The 11,683-nt window shown below is 50.5% G+C and overlaps 1 pseudogene; it reads right to left on the bottom strand.

Moving 5' to 3' along the window:
- Positions 1–2,415: 2,415 nt before the first annotated feature.
- The window catches only part of LOC135886706 (alpha-2-macroglobulin-like), a 29,766-nt pseudogene continuing 20,498 nt past the window's right edge, over positions 2,416–11,683 (bottom strand).

Genomic DNA, 11,683 nt, shown 5'->3' with positions numbered 1-11,683 from the left:
CCTGGAGCTCCTATTGGCCATGGTTCCCAGCCAATGGGAACAGTGGAACCAGCGCTCGAGGTCGGGGCAGCGTGCAGAGCTTCTCTGGCTGCCCCTGCGCCTGGGGCCACAGGGACATACTGGCCACTTCTGGGAGCTGCGCGGGGCAAGGGCAGGTAGGGAGCCTGACTTAGCCCTGCTGCGCTACTGACTGGACTTTTGATGGCTTGGTCTGCGATGCCGACCGGAGCCGCCAGGGTCACTTTTCGACCAGGCGTTCTGGTCAAAAACCGGACTCCTGGCAACCCTAGTCTACATGAGTGATTGCTTGTCTCACCTCAGACTCAGCTCCCACAGCTGGAACTTGGCAAAAAACAGATGTTTTGGTTCTCTGGCAATAGTAAAAAATAAATAATAATAATAATACAATAAAGAAAATGTTTTGGGTTGAGCCAAAAATGACTTTTTTGAAAATGTTGTCGAAAGCAAAAGTTAAAAAAAAAAAGGTTTCATATTGAATAAAACCATTTGATGTGCTTTTGGACATTTGTTGTTTATTGTAATTTTACAGACCAAACATCCGTACCCCTTCCCTGAGGCCATGCCCCTGCCTTGCCCCTTCTCTATGCAATAGAATAAATGGACACAAATCAGACGTCAAGAATTATGACATTCAAAAGCCAGTCAGAGAACACTTCAACCTCCCTGGACACTCAATAACAAACTTAAAAGTGGCAATTCTTCAACAAAAACACTTCAAAAACAGACTCCAATGAGAAACTGCAGAACTGGAATTAATTTGCAAACTGGACACCATCAAATTAGGCCTGAATAAATACCGGGAGTAGATGGGTCACTACAAGAACTAAAAAATAATTTCCCCATGCTAGTTTCCCCTTACTGTTGCTCAAACCTTCTTGACAACTGTTTGAAATGAGCCAACCTGATTACTACTACAAAAGTGATTTTTCGTCCTTTTGATAATAGCCCATTTTAATTGAATTGTCTTGACCCCCCACTTGGTATGTCAACACCCATCTTTTCATGTACTGTTATATATATCTTCCTAATGTATTTTCCACTCCATGCATCTGATGAAGTGGGTTTTAGTTCACAAATAAATTTGTTAGTCTCTAAGGTGCCACAAGTACTCCTCGCTGATTTGGCTGATACAGATTAACACGTCTACCACTCTGAAACCTATAAGAATCTGTGTACCAACTAATGAAGGCTTGACAATAATCTGAGGCCTAGAGGGTCTGTTAATAGTTATGATCGCCTATGTAGGAAAGGAGTTAGCATGACAGCTTAACCTAACGTTATAAGATTTAACAATAGTTTACAATACGTAGATTCAGTAGCGTAGCTGGGGGGGAGCGGGGCAGCGGCCGCTCCCTCACCGAGCACAAGTGGAGCCTTTTTTAATTTTACTCACCCGGGAGCGAAAAAAAAAGGTGCCACCTGCTGCGGCGCTTTTAATGACGGGACAGCGCTCTGGGTCTTCGGCGCCACTTCAGCAATGGGCCCTTCACTAGCTTCGGGTGTCTTCACTGGCACTGAAGCTTCATCGCCGAAATGCCTCCAAAGAAAAAGGGTATAAAAAGATGTTTGCAGATAAAGATATTAGCTCACCTATTTTATCCCTTTTATAAAAAGATGGTCAGACCAACCCTTAGTTGAGACATTGGGACGACAGGATGCTGGAAACAGATTGTCACTGCCAACTTTGGGTGCTTTCCACTTACTGTTCTCTTCATCTTTATCTCTAATGGTCTCCATAAGATTGCAAGAATGCGAGCTGTGAGGGTGTTGTGTTATATGTATGTGTTTTCATATAATTATGCTTGGATTTTAAATAAATTTAAATAGTCTTCCTATTTCTAGTTGTCTGATTCACCAGTCTCACTTGATAATAATCTCAGGTAGCTCCCTGAATAAGGAACCTGTTATTAGTGACCTGTGCAATTTGCACCTTAAACTTATCAATGGCTCCACTTGTCAGGTAGTCAGTTTTTAGTCCATTAGCACAATCATACTATTTATTAATAAAACATGTAATTTCACCAGAAAGAGATATCAAGTTAATATGACAGGATCCATTTTCCATAAACCCACTTTGATTCGCATTAATTGTATTGCACTCATTTAATTCTGTATTCTGTATTAAATGAGTCCCATATTAGAAGTTGTATTATTTTGCCTGGAATCGATGTCAGTCTCACAGGCCTACAATTACCTAGGTCATGCTGTTCACCCTTTTTAAATATTGGCACAACATAAGCTTTCTTCTAATCTTTTGTAGCTTCCCCAGCATTCCAAGAGTTACTGAAAACCAATATTTATGATTCGGACAGCTTCTTGGCCACTTCTTCTAAAACTCTTGGTTGCAAGTTATCCAGACCTGCTGATTCTAAAATGTCTAATGGTAGCTGCTGTTTAATGTTTCTCCTGAGTTTCTTCTTCATCATCATCCTTGTCCTCATGTGATATGACTACATCATCTGACTTTGTCCCAAATATGGAATACAAAAATTAGTGAACACTTCTGTTTTTTTCTGCATTGCTACTGATAATTCTACCATTTCCGTCTAGTAAATAGACTGATACCATTTTTAGGATTCATTTTGTTGCTAGTATACTTTACAAATTGCTTCCAATTGTCCTTAATTCTGCTGGCTATAGATTTCTCCTTGTATGCCTTTGCTTCCCTTATCAATTTTCTACAATACCTGGCGGCTCATATATACTCATTTTTATCACATATATATAATTTTTATAACAGCTTTCAATTCCCCTCTAAGCCAGGTTGGTTTATTTTTAACTAGTGCAGCCTTCTTCTTTCAACTTCCTGGTAATAAAGCAGGAGGTGGATTAAATATTAATTATTATTAATAATCAAATGGTTATTTAATGTATATTATTGTAGCACCCAAAGGCCCATTCAGGTCACAGATACAGACACACTCCAAGATCCAGAAAGCTGACAATTTAAAACACTCAAGAACAGATGCAGGATTGGATATGGGAGAAATAACATACAAGCAAATTCACATGGTGATGATTGGTGAGTAGTATAAGGACCCTACCATCAATCAGTGTTATCCCTGCCCCTTGACCCGTTAAACCCTACCCACCTGTCACAGGAAATCCCGCCCTGGGGGTATTACTTCCGGGGTCAACCCGGACACATGACCAGAAGCAAGGTGTGTCATGTGACCCCTCTAAGAACTTCTCCCACCGCCCTCTCCCATCAGGATGGGTTTTGCCCCCATAGGACTGCCCTGAGAGGAGATTTGACCAATTGGGGGGAGTTCTGGGGCGGGGTAACCCATCCAGAAGTGGGTCATGTGACCCCATAACAACTTCTTCACCATCCTCTACCAATCAGGATGGGTTTCAGCCACTGGGAACCACCCCCGAGAGCATATTTGATGAAAATAGGGCAGGTTTTGGGGTGGGATGAACCGCCCAGAAGAGGGTCGTGTGACCCCTCGAAGAACTCCTCCCACTGCCCTCTGCCAATCAGGGTGCATCACCACCACCGCATAAGTCCCAGCGCTGGGCAGAAGAGGCCATCTCTTCCCAAGAACACGTGTTTTAGAAATCATGGAAATGCTGAGAGGTAACATGGACTCCTTCACCACCCCCGTGAGAACATCGGACTTTGTTTTAGTTCCGAGCACCTTTGGACTTGTGTGGAGAAAGCACTACATCAGCAACAGTTACAATCAGGGCCCGTTGATGGATACGCTGGAACCCAACCCTGAACCCAACTGCTTGTGAGGCAGACCGATGAGCGTGACAGCCTCTGCTTGTCCACCTCTATCTAGGAAGGCGACCATGGCTTGGGGGAGTCACGGGTGGACAAGGTAAATGGAAAAGACATTGCTCAGGTAAATGAATGATTAAGAAGTAATGTTAGAGGATTTGTGTGTGTGTGTGTGTGTGTGTGTGTGTGTGTGTGTGTGTGTGTGTGTGTGTGTGTGTAAGAGGGTTAGGAACTGGGGTTGTGTAACTCTAAAACAAATAGTGGGAACTTACACTGTTTCTTTTCTGAAAATCTCTCAAAAGCTCGACAATGTCTTTCTAGAGGCCTTTGAGAACTTACACATCGGTAGCCCTGTGAGGGTAAATCTATCCTGCCTCAGCTGTTTTTGCTCCTGCCTGAGACAGGGATCTTGAGAGGACAATCCAGAAAAGAACAAAATGGAGGAATGTACCAGCTCAGAAGCTGCTGCTTCTCTGGGGAGGCCTCAGCTCCCGAGCTGAATTGGCCTGGCTGGATGAGGTCAGTGGTGGGGGCAGCTGGGGATGGCACTGCATTCGTGGGTGCTCAATGCGAATCTTCTGCCCTCCGTACACAGGAGCATCACTTGTCCAGTCTCTCGCCTCATTAGCCCGCCGGAGCCTGTGGGGATTGGATGTCACTATGCTCCATGCTGTGACTATCCCATGATCTAAACTGTACAATGAAGGGACTGCCCTCTCCCCAGGGCAGCCTCCCCCGTCCACCAGGTTGCTTGTCTGTCTCCTGCCCTCTCCTGTCTGCCTCTCCCTCCTGCCCTGGGTGTCTGAGGCTGGGGAGGAGAACCACTCACCTGGGTGGAGGAGAAGCCCCCGTTGGGATTCTGCTGCTTGCTGATCCACTTTGCAATTTGAGATGCTAATGACAGGTCGTCTTGGGATGGCGCCGGCTGAGTGTTGAGGTACGCGAGGAGCACGTAGGATGTCATCTCCACCTCGGCAGAAGGAGCACGGGGGTGAAAGAAGGGGAGATCGGCTTTCGGCTCCTTCCCAGGCCTCTGCCAGAGAATGGAGCCATCTGCCGTGGGAGAAGGGAGAGGGAGGGCAGGAGAGAAGGAAATACAGATGCTTAGTACATGCCATTTCTGAGGGGGTTATTGACCTTCTGCTGCTGCGGGTGGGAGAACAGAGCCCCCCGAGCTCGTTTGGCATGTTGACATGAGACGTGAAAGGATTAAATAGTCCCTCACTTGCTGGTCTACTGTATTTATACAAACCTTGTGGTACGAACTCTCAGCAACTAATCAGGCTGCCACCTCTGTGCCTACATCCCCTTTATCTTATGAAGGCACATCCCAGGAATGGACAGTAGCAGCCTTTATTGGGCTCTTTGATCCAAAAAGTGTGAGGTCGCTAAGTGGCCCCAGGCGCTCAAGGCCGAAGGGTTACAGCAGTGACGGTCACACCCCACTCCAGCGGGGTGAAGAGCCCATAAGTCCTTTTCTTACCAGCACAGTCCCAGTTCTTCCTGGGATTTCCTGGGACACCAGAACCTTAATTTGGGCCCCCCGGAATGATCTGTTTTTTCATTTTATCAGTCCAAACATCAGGCTTCTCCTCTTCATTTGTCTGTTGCTATAGGGAGCAGACGTCACTCTGTGCTGACCAGGGGCCATCGCTCCCATGGAACGAGTGTTCAGAGCGAGGAGCAGTGCTTGGAGTGAGGAATGGAGCGGAGCCAGTGAAGACACCGGAAGAGCTGTGCTATTGCTCAGTGGGAATTGTACCATTTGGTCAGGGTTTCACGATATGCTCACTCACAGCACTGAGGTGTGGGGGGGGGACCCCCAGATACACCTGTGTCGCTACAAAGTTAGGCACCGGCAGCCCCGGCCCCAGCTCTCCTTTTTTAAAAGTTCCCTTTGTCTTTATATGAATATTTCAGCACCTTAAAAAAAGCAACAATCAAACCGTCCCCACAGGAACCAGCCCTAGGGAAAGGGGACCCGGCCCCAACTCTCTCCTCCCTGGTAATGCCCCCTATGTCTGGGGAGCTGTAAGGCATCTCCCAGTGTCCTAAAATGTGCCCCCTTGATGCTTCTCTCCATGTAATGCCCCTTAGACCAAACCATCCTCTGCCTCACCTGCTGCCCCCTGAGCTGCTCTCGGTGCTGGCCCACCCCTGGGCTGCTGTAGCCAACAGAGCCTGTGGGGGCGGGGAGGAAGCTAGATGTCACTGAGCTGCTTCCTCCCCCTGCAACAGGCTCCCCCCTCAAAATGGGCGACAGTCCTGGGGAGGGGGGTGGGGGGGGCAGGAATCCTCCTGAGGCAAAGGGGGAGAGGAGGGTAGCGACGGTCTGGACCCAAAGGAGCAAGGAGAGGGAGAGGGAAGGAGAAACCAGGGGAGAAGGAAAGAAAAACCTTGGGTGAGAGATCCTAGGGAGGAGGGCAGGAAAGGGAGGAAGAGAATCTGCACAGTATGCCTGTGATTTTGTGGGCAGGGAAGAAGGGAGTATGTGAGAGCTTTTGGTGTGGGAGGCAGGAGAGAGATTTGGAGACTTGGGGGAAGGAGAAAGAGAGCACGGGGAAAAGAAAGGAGAGACCAGTTATTTCACAGTATAGAAAAGGGGAAAACAGACTGAAACAAACAGAGGAAAAGCTAACAAGCTCCAGAGTAGAGAAAGGGGGCAAATGGAGGGAAGGCAGGGACAAGGGAAAGGGCAAACGCAAGGGAGACAAATGCAAAGGGAATGTTGACATTTTACCTAATAGGTAGGTTGGATACTGAAGGATACAATCAATTACAATCTGGATGCCTGGGCTGCCTCTCTCTCAATCTTGTTTCAAGTCAAATAACATTCTCCCACCTGGTCCTGGTCCCTCCTAACTTTCCTCTGCTGTGGTTTCCCCTCTGAGCAGCTGTATATGATTATCAGTACATGGTCACTTTACAAGTGGGGGAGGTAGGGCCAGTGGGCTGGGATGCAGGAGAAGGGCCCGTCGGGAATTCTCACCCTCTTTCACAGCTTCCTTGTCTAGCGAGTCCAGCAGTGCCCTGCGCTTCTCCTCCTTCCCCGCCAGGGCGAAGGCGTAGGCCAGTAGCGCCCTGGTGTACACGTGGTTTCCTCCCTGCTCTGCAGCCGTCTCCAGACAGAACAGAGCATTATGGACCACAGAGTGCTGTATGGGGAGAGAGACATGGGCTGAGAGAGGGAGGGGAGAGGTCGCCCACTGCAGTCCCACAGTGCAACATTCCCTTTAGCAGAGACTGGCAGCACTTTTGAACCAAGGGCCCAGTGATGGGAAGCCCGCCTGGCTTTTACACAGTCAGCACATTCTCCACAGCCACAGCTGTTCCTGCTACTTGCTACCTTGTCCCACGTGCTGAGTGAACATTTCCCACAAGCACAGCGAAAGCTACGCAGCAACATTTCCCCACAAGGCAGTGCTGCTGAAAGTGGCACAGAGGACACTGGGATGCCTACCCACAACGCACCACACTTTTGCCAATCTGGCCTGATACTAGTTGAACACAACGCGCTGGCACAACTGGCCCAGTGTCAACTCACTGCACCAATATAGTCTTTTCGGTTGCTCGCTGATGATAAAACTTTTGCCAGTGCGATTTCTGGGTGTGGAGCAGACCTAACTGAAGGAGAACAGAAATCAGCCCTTGATGGGGACCCATTTGGCTGGTGTCAACTGCCAAGGGGTTAAGTGTTATTTACCCAAGTGTTAAATATCTGTAAAACGCTAAGCTGTAGGCTTGTAAGAGAGGATCAAGCAAATGCCATCTCAAAAGTTTTTAAATAAAGATCATATAAAAGGATTAGAGATGAGACAGAACCAGCACCCTGGACTGGAAGGGAAGCTGCAGGGAAATTCCAGTTCCAGATTTGGACCTCAATTTAAAGTCTTTTCTGACTGGATTTCCCCCTTTTTTAAAGGCTTCTCTCTCGGGATGGGAGGCTGTGACTTGGGGGTCCCCAGCTCTGTCTGTGGCTTGGGGGGTTACAGATACGTACAGTGATGGGCAGAGGAATCTCCAGCAGCGCGATGGTGATGTAGGCAGAGAGCGTGACCTCATTGTCCACCCCGCCCTGCAGGGAACCACAGAGAGAGACATTAACCCCGAAACCCCACCCACTGGCCCCTCCTCCCAGGGGCGTTCTACATCCCTGTTCTTCCCACACTATGGTAGCTTCCAGGTATCTGCCCCTCTTCTCCCTTCCCCTACCCATGGTCGCTCCATGTACAGTATGGTTCTCCCCCGCTCTTGCCTCCCTTGGTAGATCCCATCTGCCCCATTTCCAAGCCCCCTGCCCCAGCACCATGTGCTGCAGTGGCTGAGCTGTTCCCATGCACAGTTGCAGGCTTTCTCCATGTCACTGGAGTCCTGTATGGGTCCCATGAGGCCCATGGGAAGCCAGCTGGGTGGATACGTCACCTTTATGGCATTGTTCAGGAGCGTCCCGAAGCTGCGGAAGCAGCCGTTTTCCTTCTGCTTGCCAGCGAGCCAGGCCAGGGCGTCCTGGATGTGCTTCTCCTCGACGAAGATGTGAGAGCGGGCCTGCGCGAAGGACTTGAGGACGAAGGGCGTCAGCCTGCGACAGAGAGCGGGCAGCAGTGAGAGCTCCCTCCCATGCCCTGTGCTCGCTGGAGGGGACGGGGTCCTGGGGTATCGCCAGCTTGAGGGGAAGCAGCAGGGGCCGGAGAGCTGGTGGCCATGGGCCAGGGAGCCATTATCTCACTCAGCCACCTACTGACATGCAGCAGAGCCTGGGGGCAAGACCCAGCAGTCGTCTGACAGGCCACAGCAAAACTGCCCGTTTTTAGGACAGGAAGTGAGCCAGCTTCCTGCATTGGTTTCAAATGGCCGGGGCACAGTTTAGGGGGTAGAAGGTGGTTGTCCAGAACCCTTGGGAGAACAGCCCACAATCTTCAGTGACCAGGAATGGCCAGGACACTGGCTCTGCACTTTCTTATGTAACCCCTTTGGGGTTTAGAGTGCATGGCCCCTTTAAATCTTTTTCCTGGGTGGAGGGGGAAAGTAAGAAAAAATGAGGGAAACTCCAGGGGGCAGCGCTGGAGCTCCAAGGAGAGGGAGAGGCAGAGGCAGCCGGAGGCCCTGGAAAAATGAAGGAGGGAGAACCTGCCTGAGGCCTGGGACGGACAGGGCCGATCGGGGACACCCCAGGACAGGAGCCAGGAGGAGCACTGTGCCAGGGAGGAATCGCCAGAGAAGGACAGGCCGGAGCTGGACCCAGTATCACGGCTGCCCAGAGCTGTATGGGGCTGTGAGTACTGGAGCTTGGGACTCTGCATTGGGAACAAGGAGGGAGGTTGCTAGATAGTTAAGTGGGGAGGTGGTCGCTCTGTGTGGCTTTGCAGAGAGCGTCAGAAGAGGGCACCGGAGGGGTTTGTTGGGGGAAAGTTCACTGGCGCCAAAGACGACCAGGAGCACCCAAGACTCACCACCGGACTGGAACTTTCCTCAGGACTCCTGAACTCTGTGTGCAGACACATTGCTCAGTGTCTGCCCTTCCAGACTGTGCTACCACTGGGCCTGTGGGGCCTTGGCTTGGATGCAATCCTGTTTTACTGCTCCCCCCAGGGCCGGCTCCAGGCACCAGCCCACCAAGCATGTGCTTGGGGCGGCACCTGGAGGGGGGCGGCGCAGTGCGGCGCTCCGGCCTGAGAGCGGGGCCGCAACTGGGCTCGCCGCCCTATCCGCGGCGCTCCGGCCGCCGGGAAGAGCGGAGCCGCGGCGGGCTCTCCGCCCTCCTCCCGGCGCTCTGGCCGCCGGGGAGAGCGGAGCCCCGGCCGGGCTCTCCGCCCTCCCCCCGGCGCTCCGGCCGGTCGGGGAGAGCGGGCCTGCGACCGGGCTCGGCACCCTCCCCTGCCATGCTCCCCGCCGGGGGGGAGGGGGCGGCGGGAGGCTTTTTTGCCTGGGGCGGCAAAAAAGCCAGAGCAAGCCCAGGCTCCCCCTATATTTCGCCTTGTTGTTTTTCTCCTCTCATCCCTCTGTAAATAAATATTTCCCTTTGTTATATCCATTGTGCTTTTCCTGTGGGTGTGTGTGTTCACTCTGGGGGGTTTGGAACAGGCGCCCCTGGGGTGGAAGGGATTTCTCCTGCTGCATTCCTGCGCGCGCCCTCTCTTGGCCAGAGTTGCCTGCAGAGCAGACTCCATCTTGGCCACAAGGGCGCTAAAGTTACACTTATTATAAAAACAGCGCCCCCTAACATCAGACTGGGGTCAGCACTCAGAGGGAGAATGCCCCTTACTGAGCTACCCAACCCGCTCCCTGCAGCACAGCGCCTCCTAGCACCACACTGGGGCAATGGAGTCAGTAGCGGCAGAGGGAAGAGCAACCCCGACAGAGCTGCCCACTGCCACTCCCTGCAGAACTGTTTGTTCACCCAGCAAGGCATACACTAAGCATTGAGGGGCTGTGATGGCTCCACCCTGAGTTACCAGCCACCTCATTATCCTGAGGGCAGTGGTGGCTAAATTTTCCATCGGAGGGTCAAACACATAATTTCAGAAAGGACAAGTATCCACAATCAGGACTTTGGGATGGATTCTCTGCCCTGTTCTGACCCCTGCACCTTGTTCAGGTAACACAAAATGAGCTGAAACTACCAGCAAGTCACCCAGCAGGGGAATCTTTGGCCGGCACTTTTACACCATCCTCCGTATAGCCCCTGGTACAGAGAGTGAGTGGCTGGAGTGTGCTGTGTTCTGGACACACCGAGCTGACGTCTGATCCTCAGGGGACTGTGACCACCTGGAGCAAGTTAGAACAGCCCCCAGGCTGCTCTAACCTGAGCTGAGCAGGAAATCAGAGGGCTGTAAATGGTTATTAATCCAAAATCGCAGGCCTCTAGCATATGAACTAAGGGAGATCTCCCTTCCCTACCACTTCTCATAGTTGCCTTATCCCACATCATCAGCTCTAGAGCTCCTCCCCTCTCCTCCGCCCCTTCATGATCAGCATCTGTTAACAATGGGCAAGCTCCAGGTTATAACAAGAGAAGGGAAAGAATTCAGCAGCACTGAAATCTTACCAGGTGTTCCCTGATTGCCCATAACGTGGCCCAAAAGTGCTGTAGGAGCCGTCCCAGTGTTTGTAACTCAGCTGTGTCTGGTAACCTGAAAGGGAGAATGAAGTTGGGTTTTACTGCAATAAAGTCCAGGTGTAGACATGAGCCAGGAAAAGAGAATTTTCAGCCCTGTCTACACACAAACATCCTGCTTTAATTGTACCAGTAACATTAAAATGCTGTGAATCCCCCAGTGTGGATGTAGTTAGGATAGTATAAAAGTGCTAATACCAGTACAGCTTGTTCCCAGATGGGAAAGGGGTAGAACTGCCTCCACACTAGGGGTTGTACTGATTAAATTATTTTGGTAAAATATCACCACCTAACTGAAATAGTTACACTGGTACAAAGCTGGGTTTAGATCAAGCCTTAGACACAGAAGCAGGTCCGATGTAGAGTACACAAGCCAGGCAGGCCTCCCATTCCTAAAAACAGCCTCAGTGTCTCAGCAGAGAGGCCTGGGTCTTCTGTTAGGCGTTAAAAGAAAGTACAGGCAACAGGGTTATGATGTGCATCTACTAGCCACCTATACCAGGTTCAAGGATCCCTTTGCAGCACCTAAAATAAATGGGAAGGCTGTTTCTGAAAGATTGCTAACCCTCATTAAAAACAGGGTGGAGCAGAAATGGAGAATGAGGAATAATTAAAGGTGTGACCCAAATTGGGGCTGTTCTGAAAAGTGACTGCGTGGAAAAGGCCCCTTGTCACTCAGCAGCTCTGCCCCGTGTGTGTTCAGAGTCATGGCTACTGGCTTTACTGGCAAAGGTCATGTCCACATTAGGAATAAAGGAGCATTACCAACATTGCTAGCTAACACGTGTTTCAATCCTAACACAGACAAGGCACTTGTAGTT

The sequence above is a fragment of the Emys orbicularis genome, chromosome 1 (genome assembly GCF_028017835.1).
Source record: "Emys orbicularis isolate rEmyOrb1 chromosome 1, rEmyOrb1.hap1, whole genome shotgun sequence".
Lineage (NCBI taxonomy): Eukaryota > Metazoa > Chordata > Testudines > Emydidae > Emys > Emys orbicularis.
This window is presented reverse-complemented; position numbering and strand designations above follow the sequence as displayed.